The sequence below is a fragment of the Callorhinchus milii genome, unplaced genomic scaffold, assembly GCF_018977255.1.
Source record: "Callorhinchus milii isolate IMCB2004 unplaced genomic scaffold, IMCB_Cmil_1.0 Scaffold3, whole genome shotgun sequence".
In the NCBI taxonomy this organism is placed as follows: domain Eukaryota; kingdom Metazoa; phylum Chordata; class Chondrichthyes; order Chimaeriformes; family Callorhinchidae; genus Callorhinchus; species Callorhinchus milii.
In genome coordinates this window covers 43,646,401-43,663,162 of record NW_024704744.1, presented here as the reverse complement: position 1 = coordinate 43,663,162, position 16,762 = coordinate 43,646,401, and the positions used below count along the sequence as shown (strand labels likewise).

The 16,762-nt window shown below is 38.6% G+C and overlaps 1 protein-coding gene across 12 annotated transcripts in view; it reads left to right on the top strand.

The window, feature by feature from the left end:
* eya4 (EYA transcriptional coactivator and phosphatase 4) overlaps positions 1–16,762 on the top strand; it is a 209,906-nt gene that overhangs the window by 99,834 nt on the left and 93,310 nt on the right. For all 12 annotated transcript variants that reach the window (XM_007903513.2, XM_042332967.1, XM_042332970.1 and 9 more), the window contains one exon: positions 15,205–15,254. The gene's annotated coding sequence lies outside the window, so the exon portion shown is untranslated. The remainder of the gene's footprint in view (positions 1–15,204; positions 15,255–16,762) is intronic.

The window sequence follows — 16,762 nt, the reverse complement described above, 5'->3', positions numbered from 1 at the left end:
TCTTGTACACTGTGGAGCCAGTGATCTGCAAGATTGTGTAGATTGTGCAGCTCCAGGTTTATGGACTAGAAGCCCAGAGTTAGTTAGCAGAAAATACACAATATATAATATAGTATAGAGGATAGCATGATTAATAATGTTAATCCTGCCTCTGATATAGCACCTTATCACATCATCAAGACATTTCAAAGCACTTCACAGGATAATATCATGATTCCTGCAACTCAAAGCCCAATTGGTAGGCTGGTGCTAACCAACCCCATGCCTCGCTGCATGGTTACCTTCCCTTTGGTTCCTGCATTCAGTCCTTATAATAATAATTATAATAATCTTTTGATATACAACCTTATCACATACAACCTTATAACAGGTTCACAGGATTTTACTGTAAATTGCAGTGACTGTATATTTGCAGGCAAATGCCTTTGTAGCACTTTGTGATGTTAATGTACATGAAAAAAATTGCATTTATAAAGCGCCTTTCACAACAAGGCACTTTGCAAATTGTAAATCATCGAAAGCACTGGAATGATGTTATATCAGTGCAAGTTGTTGTACTAACACATGGTCTTAGCTGGCAACAAAACTAAAAAAAGATAAAATGACTTTAAAATGGCTTTGATACCTGTCATGTTTGTTAATGATCAGTAATGTCCAGAACCCCTGAGGTGATGATGTGCCCCTAAATGCTGAGGACTCTTTTGTAACTATTGTTCTAAATAGAATACACACATTCGTATTTTTAATTTATTTTCTTTTTGGATGAAATGGTTGTTTCTACATCAGGAAAAATTGGATACGAAGGTCTGTATATCTCTTTGGAGTTACAAACACTAAAATAGTAGCAAGTGTGATTTGTGTAACAGTGTTTCATTATTAAATAGTTGAATTGTAGTTTAGTGAAAGCATTTGGTTTATCTGACAAATGAATCTCACTTCTTGTTAGTATCTCTAAGCCCCTCATTGACATGTTTCCAGAGTGCACTGGGGTGAGACAGTATTAGTTGGACTGTGATGTCTACACAGTTAAATAATCTGACAACATTTACTGTCAAAGGTAATGTGAAGAATGGTAATTTGGGCTAATGCATTCATAGAACTGCACCCTAGCAGAAGGAAACCAAAATGAAAGGCCTTCATTTCAATGAATTATATGATTAAATTATTTATTTTAAAACTATTAAGGACATAATCTGGGGAACACATCTTTATTGATGTCTGAAAGGTGTTAGGTTTAACATTTTTTAAAAAATATGTCCTCTATAGTTTCATTGTCTCAAGTAAAACATTCTTTTTGATACAATTTTGAGTCAATACTAACTTTCAGTTGTCAAAGTTGTTACCTGCAAGATTTCAGTAACATAATTGTTCCACAAGTAAAGTTAAATAATGTAACTGTTTTAGTGTTTGTAACTCCTCAGCACAGCTTGCGGTTGTGTTGTTATGAACCAGTGTTTTTTTCAATATTTGTTCTGATGACTACTTTAATAAAACATTTAATATTTTTTTAAAAAATGTAAGCATGCACAGATTTGTGCCGTTTCATACTGTGATCTTTATCATGACTTTACGCGACCCATACCTTGACATTCAAAGTGTTTAGTGTAGCTCTGATGTGGTCCCTGATGGATGATAGTAATCAAAAACATAACATCAAAGGAGAAATTGTGAATCATTGGCAATTCTTAAGCTCTTTAGAAGTTGTATAATTCTAAGTAGCTACACATTCCGAAATCTGTTTCTGTCGAGGCATTGTACACTGGTACCCTTGAAAGGAATTTCATGCTAATGAAGTACAATAGGAGATATGATTGATCAGGGTTAATGATGCATGGTTTAATGCTCAAAATCGTCACGTAGAACCTTTGTGAAGTTTTGGAGCTTTGATTTTAAAGTAAAATTTTATGAATCTACTTTAACAGCTCTTTGAGACCTCCTTGAGACGTGAAAGGCATTCTCTAAATGTAAATTGTATTGTAATTCTGCGCATATTGTAAAATAATATATCCTTTTCTTCTTTACCAAATATCACTTATGTTGTTAATCAAAATACTTAATTTTAAAAGTCTGAGTTTCTGCCTTGCAGATTAACTTTACAGTTATTATCTGCTCATCTCATGAATAAATTCCTAGAATTATTCACTTTTTCCACACTTTAGAGGAAGGAGAAATGCGTCTCCCTGCCTCCTGCTGTTTTCCTTTAGGTGGTTTGATCATAGACCTTCGGGGTATTGCACTTCAGACAGTTATGTCATCCTTTTAGTACTTGTCTTAAAAAAGAACTTTGAAGAAAATATTATTTGGTCATCAGTCTGTGCTGTAGCTGCCATCAGATAGCTAAGCCTGCAGTTTGTGCATTTCAATCCTAAAACTAAACAGTTTTGAGCTAAAACTCTATTATTTTTCAGTCTGAACTTGTGCCCCATAATAGAACTATACACTCATGATATTTTGGATTAAATCATTAGCAATAGATCAAAAACGTAGCTTCATTTTTCTTTTTTGCAACAAAAAATACATTGAATAAAACTGCAGATTGCCACTGGTATGCAGATATTTTTTAAAACTACATGCAGTGCTGTAGCTTCACTTGTTTGTTGGACATTATTCTATATTATTAAATCTAATCCTAACATACTCTTTGACTGTCTTATGGAATTAATAATAATACATTTATAATTAATATTATAGGAAATAGAATCATAGCATCTACTGATTTAATTGATTTGCCATTGTCTTACAATGACATTTTCAAGTTTTTTAAAAAATCTAAAAATCCAGCTTTCACTATAAGAAAAGGGTCACTTTAACTCAGAAGTTTTGTTTATCTCTTAATGCATCAGTAGTGCTTTTCACAAAATCTCTTCCACTCGCTCCTCTTCTTCAATACTGTCCAAAACACACTGACTGCCTGAGAGATTATGGATTATGAGTTAGGCCAAGTTTTACAGTTTTACTTTCATTTCTCTCCTCTCTTGAAGAATGCATAAAGGCATCCATGGCAGTGTCATCATATCCCGACTCTGGACTTTGAGTGCCTGGAATATGAGGCAGCAACTATTACATCAAGTGTCATGAGCCTAAAGAGCAAAAATTAATTCCTTATTTGTTCTCCATATGCTTCAGGGATTCACTAAACACTTTCAGCTCACTTTTTATTCGTACTGAAAAATTGCAGGTTATAATAATTATCAGCAAGAGGATGAATTCATGACATATCCTGTGTTCATAATCCATCAGAAGACATTTATTCTCAGGAGTGACTGCATCACATCTGAAGACCTTTCTTTTTGACCATGGCTAATGTCACCTCCCTTCTCTCCCCAGCTCAAAGTCAAGCCCTGCTAATGTTGAATACTCCCAAGGCGCTACCCATGTGTAGATTGCTATATAACTGCAAATTGTTGTTTTTGTACTTTTCAGACTGTAAATCCTGAAATTTGTTCCAAGGATCTGTCTTGTATGTATGTGTACACGTATACATATTTTATATCATGCACAAACACAGTGGGATGAATGGCCTTGTTCCGTATTGTAAATGTCTATGGCTCTATGCTCCCTTGAATGAAGAGGTCTAATGAAAAGTGATAGAATGACATGTTATATCCGTTAAGGGGCAAGCACCCAAAAAGCCTCTTTGTGTGTCATGTGGTACTTTCAATGAACTGTCATATTTTGTGTGAACTATAGTTTTCCTTGAAGAATTAAGCTTTTTTTTGTTAGCTGCAAAATTAGTCAACTTTTCTACATTCACAGGAATGCAAGAGGAGCTTGATTTCAAACTTTTTGTTGGGGGGGTGTGGGGGGAGAATGTGTGGCCATGTTTTCTGACAGCTGATACAGAACAATGAAAAAACATGAAACCCCCATCTAGATCAGAAACTGCTAACTGTTAACTTTCTTCATTGATGAGAGCATTTTTCATCTACTGACATCTCAGATTGGAACCAATACTAAATGAGGATTGATATTAATAAAAGAAGCTCACCTCTTATCATCACACTTTCCTTTTATTGGAGAAATCAAATCGGCTATTTCAGTATGTTTGCGATAAATGCCATTCAGACATATTACCAACTTACATTCAAAGAGACACAAGAGTAAAGTCATCCCGATAACATGGCTAAATAAGGGACAAATAGTGTCTGGGCTGTGTAACATATGTCAGGTAGCGTTGGACAGGTTTTGCTTCTACCGAATTGTGGCTCCAGCCTCATTGTGGCATATATCAACATTACAAGATGATGATTAGTTCATTGGACAAAGGCCATTCGGCCCATTTGATTTTTATCGTTCCAGAAAACCCATGTTACCATCTTCCCATCACAGCTTCAAGCTATTTTTTTTAGTGGTGCTGCTGGTACTGACCCTTCCTGGTAACCTGTTCCAGTTGTTAATTATCATCTTGAGTAAATAAATGCTTCTTAGTGTTTGTATTGAAATTCCTGTTTATGTGTCTAAATTTGGGTCCTCTTGTTCTACTTGCTTTTGAATCCAAAAGTAAATGGTGGGAATTAAGAAGGATTCTACAGCTCTATAATTTTGGTTGAATGATCTTTTGGCTGTCTGATGTATTTATTTAGTTCTGTTCTCCTCTGATGACCCTAATTTCCATTGATAAAGCTATGCAGACATGTGTTAGGTAGAGAAGAGACTGATTATATTCAGAGAGGTTGAAGCGTATTGGCTAAGGAGTAACAGATGGATTTTAATGTGGATAGATATAAGGTAATGGGTAACGTTTTGATTGTGTGCAATATGAAGGATGTCTATTAAAAAAGCTATTTAACTTAGACTATGAAAATAAAATTCAAGGCAAGCAAGAAATACAATATTTACAAGCCTTCAGCAAGATTACATTCATCCCCACCCCCCATCACACCACACACATATTCACGCATACAGGTTCTAAGAGGAAGGTACAACTGGAGGTACCAAGTCTAAAGAAAAATATTTTGCAAATCACATTTCATTTCTGCATGGACGGTGATTTCAACTTTGTTTCACATTTGCCACCACTCTACCACCACCATCAATAGCCAAGCATTGGGACTGCAAGTTTCCAGTCTGTATACCTTACTGCTGCTTAGTGCTTTGGATAGATTATATAAAAATTGAGATAGAAAGAGTGGATATGTAGAATAAACTGCCAGATAAAGTAGCTAATGCTTATTTGATCAGAACCTTAAAAAAGAACTAGATAAATATCTGTTGGGAAATATGAGGTTATTAATAGACCAAAAGAACCACATACTCAGAGGACATGATGGTCAGTGCTAATCGGACTTGTGAAAGGCAGCCAACCAGGATAACAGATGGAGAGTGGATAGATATTCTGGAGTTTATTTGAATATCCTCGGTGGGTTACATAAGAACATAAAAAATGCTGGATGGAGAAGACCAAGGTCCATCTAGTTCACCTTCCACCTTCCTGGCAGTCGCATTCACATGTGTCCCGAACTACCAATGTACTAGATCCCATAATGATATAGTTAGGGTTAGGGAGAGGGCACAGAGAACCCTTTGGTAGAAAATCAAATGAATGGAGTGGGCAGACCATGAATAGAAAGTTATATACAGACTGTGAAAGGAGTGGATCTAATGGTTCCAATGGACCTTGCTAGTTGTATTCTTTCCAACAACAACAACAACAACAAGATTCCATTTATAAAGCGCCTTTCACGTCAGGAGGACGTCCCAAGGCGCTGCACAGTTGGGTCATGACCCGAGCAGGGGGGAAATGGTCAGGGTGAGGGGAGGGAAGGGAGGGAGCGAGGAGGGGGGAAATGGTCAGGGTGAGGGGAGGGAAGGGAGGGAGCGAGGAGGGGGTAGAGAGTCGAGAGGGGAGCTGAAGGCACGGTCAAAGAGAAATGTTTTGAGACCGGCCTTGAAGGAGGAAAGGGAGGAAGCAAGGCGAAGGCACTGGGGGATGGAGTTCCAGAGCCTGGGGGCTGAGAGGCTGAAGGCCCGACCACCGATGGTAGGGCGGTTAGGGCGGGCGATGTGGAGCAGACCGGAGCCAGAGGAACGGAGGGTACGGGCAGGTAGGTAGGGGGATAGTAGGTTGGAGAGGTAGGAGGGAGCAAGGCCGTGAATGGCCTTGTAGGTGAGGATGAGGATCTTGAATTCAATCCTCTGGGGGATGGGGAGCCAGTGGAGGCGAGCGAGGGTGGGAGTGATGTGGTCCCGAAGCCTGGTGCGGGACAGTACACGAGCTGCAGAGTTCTGAATGACCTGCAGCTTGTGGAGGGAGGTGGCGGGAAGGCCGGCGAGGAGAGAGTTCCCATAGTCCAGCCTTGAGGTGACAAAGGCGTGAACCAGGGTTTCAGCAGCGTGAGGGGTGAGGTAATGGCGTAGTCTGGCGATGTTCCGAAGGTGATGGAAGGCGGTGCCAGTTGTGGTGCGTATGTGAGGGAGAAAGGACAGCTCAGGGTCCCTGTGTGTTGTGTTCACTTAATTTGCAGTAGTTAATGGAATTTGTTCTCATTTTGTCAGTAGAGTAAGGATTCATCGTGCTTTACGATGCGTAACCATAGGACAAACACATACTTTATGATCCGTCATTGGATCGGATACACAGGAGAGAACTTAGGTACTTTATAAAGATGTATAGGACTTGTCATCCACACCAACAAAAAAAGTAGAACTCAAAACAAAAGACAAATTCTCACTGTGCAGCTTTGTACTATTTTATGTTCACTACCAAAAAACAACTATTCAACCTGTACCAATAGAGTCCTGAAGAAAAATGGTATTGTGTTTCCCCTCTGGTGTGACCAGGTACTAGAAATCAATGGAGAACAAATCTTAACTGCGGGAATATCTCCAGGTAATCATGTAGTGAAGCTCCTGAAATCAACATCTCCTATCTATGAAATTCCAAAGTGATTTGAATCAACATCAGCAAAGACAACTTACCTGATAAGCTTTGAAACTGCACAAGATATTTCGGATTCTGTCAGGTTGCACATATCAGAAAAAAACCATGAAGTTTAATTCTCCAACCATGGGTAAATTTACTCTGTGTCTGATTCTTCAATATGACTAGTGGAGAATCAGACACGGAGTAAATTTACCCATCAGCCTTTGGTTGTAATTTATAATGGATTTGTCCCGATAACTAGTGTCAACATCAATGCAGTTACCAGCCATCAAAGTAGAACATAGGACCAGGAGTAGGCAATTCAGCTCCTTGAGCCTGTTCCAACATTCTGTTAAATCATGGCTGATCTGTACTCAACTCCAGTTACCTGACTTTGACCCATGTCCCTTGATACTCTTACCTAACAAAAATCTATCCATCTCAGTCTTGAAAATTTGAATGGATCCAGGATCAACAGCCTTTTGGAGGAGAGAGTTCCAGATTTCCACTACCCTTTGTGCGGAAAAAATGCTTTCTGATTTCACTCCTAAATGGCCTAGCTTTAATTTTAAGATTATGCCCCTGGTTCTGGATTCCCCCACCAGAATAAATAGTTTCTCTGTAGCTGCCCTATCATATCTCTTTATTATTTTAAAAACCTCAATCAGATCACCTCTCAACCTTCTAAGCTCAAGAGAATACACACCAAGTTTTGCCCTCATAATGTAACCATTTAAGCCCTGGTATCATTTGCTAATTTGAAGATGATCTTGCCAGTCATGGTTGGTAAATATATTACCTATTGGAGATCCTCGCTTGCAATACCTAGCTATTGATGGTGGTGGTAGAGTGGTGGCAAATGTGAAACAAAGTTGAAATCACCATCCTTGCATAATTGAAATGTGAACTGCCACAGATTTATTTAGACTGTGTGCCTCTAGTTGTACCTTGGAACAGCCATGACTGATCTGTGTGGATTATCTTTACAGATGTCCATTCAATGTTCAGTTTCAAGAAAAAAAGAAAACATCACTGTAGTCATTAGCAGATGCATCATTTCAATCTGTACCAGAGATGTTCCACATGGGTGACTAAGTGTTTATAATGGGTCGAGACATGTTGCCGAGACATCTCAAAGCGTTTCACAGGATATACTGTAAAGTGAATTGACTGTGTATTTTGTGGGTGAAATGTGGCAGCCAGTTTGCACACAGTAATGTCCCACAAACAGCCATGGAGTGAGTGAGTAATTTTATTTGTGGGGGGAGAATTGCGCAGTTCAGTATTTGAAAGATTATGCTCATTTTTTTTTCTGAGTAAAATGCCATTGAAGTGTGGTTCCGTGGCACATTACTGAGCAATTTGGGGAGAACGTGACCTGGTCATTTTTACTGGTGATGATTATCACAAGGACAAGTAATATGGTAATTTTGTCTCAATTCACGGGCTATTGTAACAACATGGATTTGGTACTGCAAACTTCCTGTCTGTATGGCTTAGTCCCTCTTAGCGCTTTGAATGAATTACATAAAAATTAAGATAAAAAGAGGAAATTTAAAAAGAAAATCAATTATCTATGAATCAATATGGAAGGAAGAAAACTGCCCAAAAACATGGTTTGTCTCAGATGATTTGGTACCTTATGAAGATGGGTATCAGGATGATAAGAGATATACGAGCAGATGAAATGCATTGAAATTACATTTCTACGGTGGAGTCCTGTAGCTCAGTGGTTAGAGCACTCGCTTTGCAAGTGAGAGACCTGAGTTCAATTCCAGGCAGGGCGAAACCTTGGGCAAGTTTCCTTACTCCACACGCCTAATAATAATCCCTCCAAAAACCAAAAACAATAATTAAAAAATTGGTCATTTTCAATCTACGACTGTTTGTGGGACATTGCTGTGCGCAATTGGCTGCCGCGTTCGCCCACAAATATACAGTCTATTCACTTTACAGTGTGTTCTGTGAAGCGCTTTGGGACGTCCTCCCGACGTGAAAAGCGCTATATCAAATGCAAGGATTATTATTATTATTTCGATATCCTTGCTTGACAAAATAGACTAACCTGATTACAAATACACGTACTGTATCAAGAGAGGCAATTAAATCAAATATCGTTGCAGCTAATTTAGAAAATAATTTTATATGTAAGGTGTGCACAATGGTTTATTCTGTACTTCAATTATTAAAAGATGTTCTGTTACATTATTGAGAACCATGCCCTGACTAATTTTGCCTTGGAACATGTTGTTCAACAGACATGTTGTCTGTTACCCAAATCGCATCAAATTACAAAACATATATTATTAGGAAAATTAATATTGGCTCTTTTTATTATATCTTAGCCTCTACGGTTCAGTATTTAAAAGGTTGTGCTCATTTTTTTCCTGAGTAAAATGGCCATTGAAATGTTGCTCTGTGGCACATTACTGAGCAATGACCTTTCTGTTTGTAATTTAATCGCGTCTGCTGCTAGGACCCAATTCCTTAGAGAGAGTCTAACCTAAATACCCAAGGTTTTCACTTGTTTGTCATTATTTTTTCTAGATGCATTTCTACAGTCATGCTATCAATAATTCATCTAATATATTAATAGTTTACATATGATTGTAACAAAAGCTTCTGTTTAGAGACCTTTACTTCAATGCAAAGAGCAAAGTTTTGCTTCTTTTACAGTTTTGCTTCTTTTAAAGTTGTGAGGCAGACAGATATGAAAACAAAGATGAAAAAAAAATGCAAAGGCAATGTTGTCCTGAATAATCCCTTCAAAAAAAATTTAAATAATAATTTGGTCACTTCAATCCTCAACTATTTTTGGGACACTACTGTACGCAATTGGCTGCCGTGTTTCACTCACAAAATACACAGTCAATTCACTTTACAGTATATTCTGTGATGCGCTTTGACACATCTCAAAGAAGTGATCAGGCGTTATCTCAAAGGCAAGGATTATTATTATTAGTGACAAATCTTGGTTTAATGAAGTTTCTGTATCAGAACAAAGTGATGCATTCTTTTATTCAATGTTTTAATGTAGTGCATTTTTGTTTTAATTTCCTAATTTTTTTCCTTGCCCTCTTGTTAGAGGTGCACTAGTTCTCCAGTTCATTGTCTAAATGTCCGTTCCTCACCTAATGCCCACCAACACTATTTCCAGCAGAGGCCAGGGGGGTGGGGGTTGTGGGGAGGGGAGTCACCAGTGAGCGATCAGGAGCAAGGAGCCCATTTGTGAATTTTTTCTGGCTTTTTTGTTGTCCCTCAGAAATCAGCCAAAGCACTGCAGACTAGGGATCAAATCACTGACATGGCCTGCACTGCTACATTTGGCGATGCCTTCACCCATTAGGGGAGCCATCTTGAGGTAGTACATAATATGACATTGAATTTGAATTGAGGGGATACATTATACTGTAATAAACAGGAAAAGGAAAACAAGTAATGGTTTCACAGTACAGTAGGACAGTAAAGCAATGTGGGGATTTAGGAATTCCCTTCCACCCCTGGAAGTTTAACAGCTCATTTATATTGCTTGTTGGAAACCAGAGCAGTCTGAATTTCCTGTGCAATCCAGTTTCCACTTAACAGTGTATGAAAGAAAGAACTTATATTTTATAGTGCTTTATCATATTCAAACATCTCAAAGTGCTTCAGATTAATTATTGTCAAATGTAGTGACTATCTTTGTAGGCAAGTACAGCAACAATTTGCACCAATGACCCCGTGACCTACAGTAAATTAATTATAGTAAATTATTCTGGTGAATTGTTGGCCAGGACAAACTTTCTACTCTTTAGGGTCATGGGATATATAATATGCACCTGAACAAACAGAGCTCTATTAAACGTCTGCTCTGAAAGATGGCACTTCTGACAATGCAGTACTTCGCCCATTACTTCATTGGAGCATCAGTTCAGACTAAGTCTAAACTCTTTGCAAGCAAGAGACCTGGGTTTGATTCCCAGCAGGGTGAAACCTTGGGCAAGTTCCCTTACTCCACCTGCCTGATAATAATCCCCCAAGAAAATAAAACAATAATAAATTGGTCACTTCAAACCACAACTGTTTGTGGGACACTGCTGTGCGTAATTGGCTGCCGCATTTCGCCCACAAATATACAGTCAATTCACTTTACAGTCTATTCTGTGAAGCGCTTTGAGACATCTAGAAAACATGAAAAGCGCTATATCAACTGCAAGGATTATTATTATTATTAAGTGCTCAAGTTCTTACGTGGGGATTGAATTCACAATCTTCTGACCCAGATGTGAAAGTCTTACCAATTGAGCCAAACTGTATATGACACCCAAACATGTTATTACCGGATGCAATGGAGTCTTGCGCATCATTATTGAGCATTATCGGGGATACTGACTATGAGTCCTGTATCTTAGTGTTTAGAGCACTTGCCTCACAAGTGAGGGGACTGGGTTCATTCCCAGTCAGGGTGAACCATTGGGCAAGTTCCCTTAATGCATACTCCTCTGGTTACCTAGCAGTATGTAGGAACCAGGTTGTTAGTCGATTGGCGGATCACTTTTCCAGGGGTACTAGTCTCCTAAAAAATTAATAATAATAATAATTTGGTCACTCAAACCACGACTGTTGCGCACTACTGTGCAAAATTGGCTGCCGCATTTTGCCCCAAATATACAGTCAATTCACTTTACAGTATATTCTTTGATGCGTTTTGAGACATCTTGAAGACATAATAAAGTTCTATATCAACTGCAAGGATTATTATTATTTATTACCCAGCAATAATTCTATACTGCTGGGTAATAAATGTCCAGTGCCTTGGGACATCCTCCCGACACGGAAGGAGCTATACAAATGTAATTTTGTTGTTGTTGTATACATGTTTATCCAATCTAGATTAGCAAATCCCCAAACTGGGCTTTGAACTTGCATAGTCTTGGCTCCAGTGTAGTGCTGGAGGGTATTTCATTGTAGGAGGTGCCATTCTTCAGATGAGATGTTAAACCGAGTCCTGGTCTACCTCTTCAGGTGAACATTAAAGATCCCACAGCACTATTCAAAAAGCAATGGGAGTTTCTCCCAGTGTCCTGGCCAAAAATCCCCCAAAAAATTGTTTTTCACTTCATGGCTATTTGTGGGCTGCTGCTGGGTGCAAATTGGCTGCCGCATCCACCTACAAAACACATAGTCACCATACTTTACAGCAAAATCCTGTGTAACATTTTGAGAAGTCCTAATGATGAAATTCAGGCACAATTATTTAAAATTAATTTGTCTTTTAATCTCAAATCTTCCCAATAGGTAAACTACATTCTTGTTTTACGACAATCCCCAAATATCCCACAATAGTTTTGGAGCTGTGTTCATTGGATATTTATGTCATCTCATTGGTTTATCAGGGATTTCCAATTGAAGTTGCAATTTACGAGACCAAACTTGTGGCTCTAACCCCAATTTGCTGGACCTCAGGGACTCTCTTAATTGCTTGCACAGCCAGTACTCCAAGGCTTCTCTCTTTCTCTGTAGCTCTTAATGATCTGAACAGTTGTCAGAATCTGAAACCAATTCAGTACCTTTAGAAAGCGAAATACTGCAACACCAAATTCAGGGAAATGTATGAACTTCCTCAGCCATCTGACAGGGTTGCCTGTGGACCTTGCCACAGAGCCTTTCACTTTTTCACCTTGGTCTAACCAGCAGGAAATCACCTCCCTCTCCCCCTCCCAACAGTTTTCCTTTCCTCCCACACACATCCTGACCGAGACTGGTGAAATGTATGCTCTGGGGGAAGCCTGAGTACAGCTAGTATTCAGTTGGGAACTGAACCCGGGACTCCCCAAGTCAACAGTCTGAATGCTGTAAATTCTGGCTCACTCAAAACCAAACACAGTTTCCGTATGAAAAAAATAAAAAACACAAAGTGCTGGAAATGTCGAGCAGATAGTCAATCTCCATCTGAAAGAGAAAGGGTGGGATGAGACCCTTCATCAGAAGTGGAACAATTGAGCTGGGATGGGGAGGGTCAGTAGAACAGTAGAACAAGAAAGCAAAGACATTAGGAAGAAATTCAAGCCCACTGTCTCCATTCAGAAACAGTTCTAGATTTAAAAGGTTGTGTGAATAAACTATCGCACCCTTGTTTTACTTTTTATTTTGTTGCAAAATTATCCCAATTAGTCCGTGAAGTGTAAAGTTACGGTACGTGTTACTTTTGCTTGGATTAATGGATTGCTCTGTTGAATTGTGTTCCAGTCGAACCCTGCTCATGATGAAAATGATAACCTTTCATTGTACAGAAAATACATTTTATACTTCAATATCACGATATGTTTTCCCAAGTATTTTATTTATTGCTTTACAACGATGTATTTCTGGATTAATGAAGTTTCTTGTAGACTTTGACACTTCAGTTATAATTTAGTCAAGTGATCATAGCACTTTTGTATGTATAGTGTTGTGTGTTTACAGTAGTTCCCTCATAGACGGTATTATACACATGAGACTAAAATGTTTGCCAGGCATTACGAAGTACAGTACTATAAGCCTAAACAGTACAGAATCTTGGCAAGGTGAAGCTTAGAAAAATACATCTAACTGATGGATATTTGTTTTTATAGCATGTCAAAAGATATTTTATTCTGAATACCTGTGCTGTTTGCACTAAAAGAATACACTTCAGAAATTACAACTCATATTTATTTACCATCAATGGACCGTTTACTACTTTTCTCTGTTCAGTTAAAGAGTTCTGGATAATTCTCGAGTTCATTTATTTATAAATCGTACCAGAAAAGTTACACCTACAGACATTTACTTTTCTAACTAATTTATGTCAGTCCACTTACATTATAGATTAGCGAATCAATTTTTAATTTGACCTGCTTTTCCAATTCTGTTATATGATACATGAAATGTACAGAAACTGTTGTTAATCGATTAATTAACCACACAGAATTGTTCGGTCATTTAATTTGGCATTTGTATTTTTCCATTTGTATATTCAACAAATCGCTCTGCACTGTTAACTTTTTCACCAGTTTACTGTATATCTTTACTGGTCTTTGAGAGAATCTTTCTGGAATGGAATTAGCCATTGCTCCGAGTTTCTTTAATATGTGAATAAAAATTCCAAAGGTCGTCTCAATAGGGTCTAAATTGCAGGAATCGTGAAAGGATTGTAATCTGTAGATCATAGATATGTCACACTGACCCTCTGGAACTCCACTCAGACGTCAATCTCAGTTCCAACCCCTGTGAAGTCAATACCCAGCAGAGCTGCAAAGGGTCGTTCACAACATATCTGGGATTCATTAGTTCTGAATTCTTTTAGGATTCCCGCAATTTAGATCCCAGTGTTCTGGGGTTAATGAGGGGCAATTCTTCCAGGCTGATCATTATCCAGCATCCTATACTGGCGAATAGATATGTCAGGGAAAAACAGAATCAGGCTCAGCTGTGATGCTGTCTGCAGTCAAGTAGGGTGCTGACACTTGCTGGCCAGTCTCTTGCATGAAAAATGGCTACTTAGGTGAAATACTGAAGGCTTGTTGGTGTCTAAGGAACCGTATCTCTACATGAGCCATTAACTGCATTCAGCAGAGGAGGGGCGAAGTGAAAATATTGGATACAAAAACAGACACATTCATTCCTCTTTTTTAATAAGGGTGGGAGGTATCTGCATCTCTATTTTATTTGTATGAGAAGCACCTTGTTAAAGAAAAGTCTGCGAACACTTTCATGAAAGGTGCATATACCAAACAAGTTACAAAGTTACAAGTTAGGGGAGAGGAATTAGATGTAGCAAGATCATAAGACAGGAAGTAAAACTTTCATTTTAAAACTTTCATTTTAAGGTCTGAACTGGTTTGTAGACTGACGAGCAGAAGCAAAATTCTGCATCTTTGATTTTTTACAGAGAAAGGCAAAAATGAGTTCACTGAGAAATACCAGCTTTACCAGATTTAAATGTCAGAACTGTTCCAAAAAAGAGGCAGACAAGTGCAGATCAGAAGGCATGGCAGAACTTGATGCTCCAGTGAGCTGCAGACAGTATCATTTTCCACTCTAGATGCTGGAACTTGGTTCTTTGGCTCCTTTGTTTCTAGGCAGAGCGCTCCCTGACCAATGTAAAAATGCATTTCACATTCTAATGAGTCTGGGGAAGCGTGCTTGGCAGCTGTTCATGTGCAATAATGATTCATACTGTTTAGTATTATGTACTGCTGCTGTAAGCTTTAGAAAGTGTCTTGCAGAGATCATGGTGAATAACATGATCACCCATATTCTATGTGTCAATGATGATGGCTTGTTTAGATTAGCTGTCTTAAGTTATTCGGTGAGTTTAATAAACTCCCTTCTTCTTGTAGGTAAAGAAAACACAGCCGGACTCAGATGTTACAGAGCCTCAGAACTCCAGGTAATTGAGAATTCTGTGCTCTCTCATTTTGCTGACCTGTACTGTTAAAGGCTGCTGCATTGCCTCGAATTCATGGCTTGAGAGTTTGCTCATTGTGTGACTAACAAATTCAAATTCAACATTTCTATAAACAACCATAAGAATGGTCGCAGATGGAGAGTGTTACAGCAAGGAAATGATTAAAGTGGGTGTGGGAACTCTGTCAAGAGAATTCTTGGAGTGACATGCCGATATCAGCAAATTCCTTTTCCTGCTCAGCACTCTCGCCTCTATAGGGAGCAAGCATTCAAGCTACAGATGCAATTGAAAATCAGAACACTGGAATTTACCGTCCTGTACAGTCGCCAAGTTGTTTAAACTTTCAGTCTTAATTTTGCATGGCATGTTTGTAGAACTGTAATTGGATGAAATCAATTTGACATCTTTAGACCTAAGTGGAAAGTTATTTTTGTGATCCTTGTATTATGCATTCATGTTTGATACAGTGCCTATTGCATTGAAATGTTCCAAAATGCTTCACATATAATTGCTGATAAGTGAAGTGACTGTGTATTTTTTTAGGCAAATTCAGTGGTCAATTTGCACACAGTAATGTCCCGCAAATAGCCATGAAATGAATGGTCAATTTATCTGAAGGATTGTTGGCCAGGAGCCCAGGAGAAACTGCCTTCCCCCTTTGGATAATCCCATGAGATATTTAGCATCTACCTGAACAGCCAGATGGATCACCAGTTTAGCATCTCATCGGAAATAATGCAGTGCTCCGCTAGAACTGCACTATGACTGAGCTGACATTTTCATATGCAGTCAGACCTTGTTATAACATGATAGTTTGGATCTGCAAAATCAAACCCCACATTATTAAAATGCCTGCCAGTCTGCGCTTCTAGGGCATCAGATCACTGCTCGTCTCACAGGGTGGAGGAAATCAGCTCCCGCTCCTGCGAGCCTTTCCAGCAGGAAACTGGCTAAGCAGCGCCGGAAGAGGCAAGTGTACCCCACTTCTGCTATATGGTATATCCGTACTATAAGCAGGCTCACACTTTACAGAAGCACTTGATAATGTCAACGGGCTGTATTTAGAATTTTACAGAGGTTGAGCCAAATGTTGGGGCAAATTTAGCGACATTTCAAAAATATGCTTGATGCGACAATTAGTACATTATTGAAACATCATCAATTTCAGCCCAATTTACTCAATCTACAATAATCTAAACAATGTAAATAATCTAAGCAATCTAAAATCCAAGCAAGGAATTCCCAAGTAGGAATTTTCCATTGAATTTCATCATGCAGAACTTTTGATCCACTTGAATCAAACTTGATGAGAGGCACTATATAGATGCAAGTTATTGTTGTTGTAGGTTGGTATGCACTAAATCTATGAAGAATTTAGGCACAATTTAGGCTAGATTCAAGTTGAATCTAGCCTAAATTGTGCCTAAATTCTTCATAGATTTTTTGCATATCAAGCTACAACAACAATAACTTGCATTTATATAGTGCCT